The following is a 5,256-nucleotide window of genomic DNA, read 5'->3' on the forward strand; positions in this document are numbered from 1 at the left end:
ATGTGAAGCCATGAGACTTAGAGGAAATCTAGGTGTTTTCATGAGATATAGCCTTACCAGTAGGCAAGTGCAAAACCAAAATCAGACTAGACTCTGTTCTCTTCTCAGATGCTGCAGGGAAAACAATTATACAGATTTTTTTTTTTTTAGCACCACATTTGGTGCTTCTGTGTCACTGAGAAAACGTTCCTGAATACAGAATTTCTATCTTCTAATCTGGAGTCCAAACACTATACATTAGGTTAAATGTTGTAGAGAAGTACAGAAACTCTTTAGTGCTTTGGTATTTATCAGGGTAGACTAGCACATGTGTAGTCACCACCTCCAAGTCTCTGTGTCTTCAAGTCAACGAAGTACACTTTTTGCTTACTATAAACATCTCCCTGGGGGCAGCATTGAGTATCATTGACATGTTTAACAACTGTTGAGTGGAAGCACCTGTCGTGCAGAACATTTCCATAGGAGAAGATAAGTTGCAAAACATATCTTGGCTCCTGAACTATCCTCTTGGAAATGGCACATGTACCTGAATTCCAGTGTCAGGAAGGTACAGTCTTACCACATGCCTGGAACGAGTGAATGACAGAGTTAGTTTTGGGAACTCTATGACTATCACAGATTCTTGTAATGTTTTATCCAGGCTACTATCAAATATTTTAGAGCAAAAGCTCTTGGTTGCCTAGGAGCAAAGAAAAGTTTTAGGACTGAAGATACTTTTGCATCCTATTCGGTGTTTGATTTTTGATGCTATAATATATAAGTGTTTCAAGGTGGTTGACAACATAGAGCAACCTAATCACAGATTTTCTGTTTCTAATTTTACAGGTTTCCAGGTTCAGAGTGTAGCCTCTCAATAAACTTGTCTTTATTCAGAACAATATCAACACCATGATTCAAACACATGATTTTCCCACAGACTATGCTTCTCTGTTAGTTACTCATCCAGTATGTATGGAGGGTCTAACTGTAGTGGTTCAGTAGTGAAGAAAGCATACTGCCTTTGTGGAAGTGCTGGTGTGTTGGAATTTTGCCATGGTGAGTGAGAATGTAGATGACTGCTTAGATTCATTGGACTTCTGAATGTGTTGATTCATGTATTTCTCTTTACCATTCAATAATTTCTCTTAAAAATAGACTTTGTTCTATTATTTTCCTACTTCCAGAAGTTATTTGACATTTGTGAGACTTTCTATCTTCTAGGTCTTTAAATATCTCCTTTATTTATTTTACCTTATGAGTCTTTTTCATTATTTTGATTACTTTTGAAGATCTACTTGGTCATTACTGGGTATGTCTTCGACTTGTGTTGATTTTGTTATTAAGCTTGCCCACCAAATTCTTGTTTTTAATTGGGTATTTTCCTTATTTACATTTCAAATGTTATCTCCTTTTCCAGTTTCCCCTCTGGAACCCTCCTATCCCATCCTTCTACCCCCTGCTTCTATGAGAGTGTTCCCCCTACCCACCCACCCACCCACTCCCACCTCTCTGCCCTTGAATTCTCCGATACTGGAGCATCTAGCCTTCATAGGACCAAGGGCCTTTCCCCCCAATGATGCCTGACAAGACCATCCTCTGCTACATATGCAGCTAGAGGCATGGATTGCTCCATGTGTACTCTTTGGTTGGTGGCTTAGTTCCTAGGAGCTCTAGGGGGTCTGGTTGGTTGTTATTATTGTTTTTCATATGGGGTTGCAAACCTCTTCAGCTCCTTCAGTCCTTTCTCTAACTCCTCCATTGGGAACCTTGTGCTCAGGCCCACTGAATTCTTTTTCTTTTTCTTTTCATTTTTTATTGGATATTTTATTTATTTGCATTTCAGATGTTATCCCCTTTCCCCATTTCCCCTCCATAAACCCCCTATCCTATCCCTCCTCCTCCTTTTTGTTTTTATACTATTTTAATCTGTTGTATTGATAGTTCCACTGAATTCTTAATTTCAGTTAAGCTAGATATTTTATTTGGTTCTAGAATTGTCATGGTCATATTTCCAAAGTTGAGTTTTTGCTCTTTAGGTCTAACATGTTAACAATTATCATTTGATAGCCTGTGTCTGTTGACTCTGATGCCTGAAGTATTTTAACATTTTTTTGATTTTCAAACTTAGTATCTTGTTATTTATAGTTTCATGATACTTGAATGTAGATGACTCAGTTTTCTTGAAATGCAGGGCCTGTGTTGGCTTGTATATTTGTGTGTAATTCCAGTCAGTTTTCTTGAAATGCAAGATCTCTGCTGGCATATATATCTGTGTGCAACACCAGTCTTAGAGCACTTTAGATATCTATTCATCTGTCTTTTCTTCTTCATAACTAGAAAAACTAATGAAAAGAAATTATTTCAAAATCTCATGAACGTCTACTTTTAGAAAATTGTAGTCAACACCTTTTTTAAAACTCGGGCCCAGACCGGAAGTCGTCATCAAAATAATTTCAGTCTTTAAAATTTCCCCAACATACATTTAAAAACAAGAACAGTAGTATTTTTCAGGCATAATTTTTAGAGCTTTATAAAAAGAAAAAAGCTATATATATTTAAAGGATAGAGTTATAAAACTAGGTATAAAACCAAGATATAATTATTGGCCTTACTAATATAACTTAAAAAATTAAACTTACTTTTTCTTCCTCTCTTCTCTCTTTCTCATTTCCTTCCTCTCTCCCTTCAGTTTTGTTTGATCTGTTTTGTGTCAGGATCTTGCTATGTAGCTCAAGCTGGCCGTAACTTTAAGATCTTCCTACTTCAGTCTCTTGAGTGCTGAGATTAGAAGAGTGAGCCTATTATACCTGGAAAAAGTCACTTTCTCACTGACATTGAATGCTTGAAAACGGGGACGAGTACTCCAGGGGCTAATAGAGATTTTTGTTTGTAGATCAGTGTTTCTTCTGTTTTCTTGTCAGTTCACATGTATGCGTGTGTGTGTGTGTGTGTGTGTGTGTGTGTATGAGCATGTGTGTGTATATGTATATCTTTCCACCACACAAAAACCTGTTAAGCAATAAGAAGGCAGAACAACAATAGGATCAAATAAGTGAGTGCTCTGTCTCTGAGTTATAATTTTTCTCTGTGCATGAAGTATTCAATAACAACTGAAGAAATTGGGGAAAGGGAGGAAAGATACAGTGCCTTTTGTGTACTCCCTGAATATACACTGAAATCAAAAGTATGACCCGAGCTTTCATGGCCAGGTTTACTGTTCTGAGTTTTCATACTCTGTTTTTTAAGTGTCATTCCAAGGAGAGACGAGGAGAGTCTCAGCTTTCAGCAATGCATTATTTCTGAAGCTAGTTTTTCCTTAACTGATATGTCAATGTGGAACTATCTGCCCTCACCCTTATCATTTTCTGATCATTCCTTTTACTCATTGCTTTCAAGAAAAGTCTGTTCCAAAGACAAGAAAACTGCCTCCGTGTGCTTTCTTCATTGTGGAGAAAGCAAGGCCATTGTTATAGTAATTCTATTTTCCTGCCTTCTCTTTGGTTACTAATATCCTTTATAGATTTCATTTTTCTGTTACTGGGGATTGAACCTAGGGTCCTCAAATGATTCGGTGAGACCCAAGATCATTTTTAATGGTGTAATGGTAAATATTGGTTACGAGCTTGACCGGATCCAGAAGTACCTAGGAGACAAGCTTCTGAGCATGGCAGTGATGAGATCTTTAGATTAGTTAGCTGAAGAGGAAGGACTCCTTAACTGTGGTTGACACTATTTGATGAGCTGGGGTACCAGGCTGAATAAGACAGAGACAGTAAGCTGAATAGCATGTCATTCTGTGCTTCCCGACCTCAATGTGCCATGTGACTGGTTGCTTCATGTTCTTCCATCCATGTTTCATGATGGACTGTGTCTCTCTGTTGTTCTTCAGCATGCTTTCTTCCAGGTATTTGTTCATAATAAGAAAAGTAACTAATACATGCATTTGTATAAACATGTACATGTCAATGTGGAAGCCAGAGATTGGCATTAGGTATCTTCTGTTATCCTCCACCTTATATTTTGAGGCAGGGCTCCTCACAGATTGGCTAGAGGGAGGATCTCTTTGTCCCACCTTCCAGGGTTGGAATGATGAGTGTGCACCACCGTGCCCAGTGTTTCACATTGCTACTGGGGATTGAAATTGATTTCTTAAGCTTGTGGAGCAAGTACTTTACACACTAAGCCATCTCTTGAACCCCTAAGCATTACTCTTTAAGGGGTTTTTGACTGGTGTTTGGGAATGGTGTAAATTTATCTGAATTTATTAAAAAAACATTTACTTGTGAATTTGATATATTTAATTTGGCTGAAAAATATCCCATGTTTTTATGTAAAAATTTTCTCTGGTTTTAAATTTATTCTTAGTTATCTAAATATACATCTTTTTATGGTAAATTTTATTTTATTCTAAGAGGGTGATGCTAACTAAAATTGCTAGTGTATTCAATTACACATTTTAAATTGGAATTTTAAGTCTCAGATATTATTTGAATAGGCCCAATATGCATAAAGATACATGCATATAAAACTAATCTACAAGCAAGTATTAATGTGATGGCTTGATTTCTTTAAAACATTTGTCTGCTTATTTTTAAATCTTCCTGCGGCTAAAAAATGTTTGCTCCTTTAGGAAACAGCTATGCTTTCCCAAGCAATTTTGAGAGATTACCTCCCAGCTGGTAGAGATTGCATAGCAACAGGCATAGTTGGCTAAAATACTAACTGGATTTTCATTATTGATACTGATGGGATATTTATGGCCATCATTTAGAGTCAATAAATAGAGTTGTTAGGGAGAGAGTACGAGACAGACGGGCCACACAGGCTGGCCCAGAAGAGAATTGAGCTCAAGATGACCACCAGTTTGGTGCCACGAGACCTGGACAGGGAGCTAGCCTGATATGACCACTAGTCTGGCACAGACCTGAGGGGGTGGTGGGCAGACCATACCAGAGATGACTTCTTCTCTGTGATGTAATGCACGAGTGGGGCATAGTCCTCCTGAGACCACTCCTGAGATGATCCCAGACACTCAAAGACCCTGGGCACCACTAAGAAGAGCAAGTAGGTGGTGGAAAAAAGGGAGAGAAAGAGAATCAGAAGGATGTGGGTACAATGAAGAGAGGCAAAACTGGAGACTTGAGGATAGTGAGGAACAGCTTGATATGAGTAGCCAATGATGCCACCTAGGACCATGTTGGGGTCTTGACCTATGTTGCCACTGGAGGCCATGTCTGCATCCATGGCCCGGCAACAGCAGGGGTCTGTTACCATCCA

The sequence above is a fragment of the Grammomys surdaster genome, unplaced genomic scaffold (genome assembly GCF_004785775.1).
Source record: "Grammomys surdaster isolate TR1022 unplaced genomic scaffold, NIH_TR_1.0 98, whole genome shotgun sequence".
Classification (NCBI taxonomy): Eukaryota; Metazoa; Chordata; class Mammalia; order Rodentia; family Muridae; genus Grammomys; species Grammomys surdaster.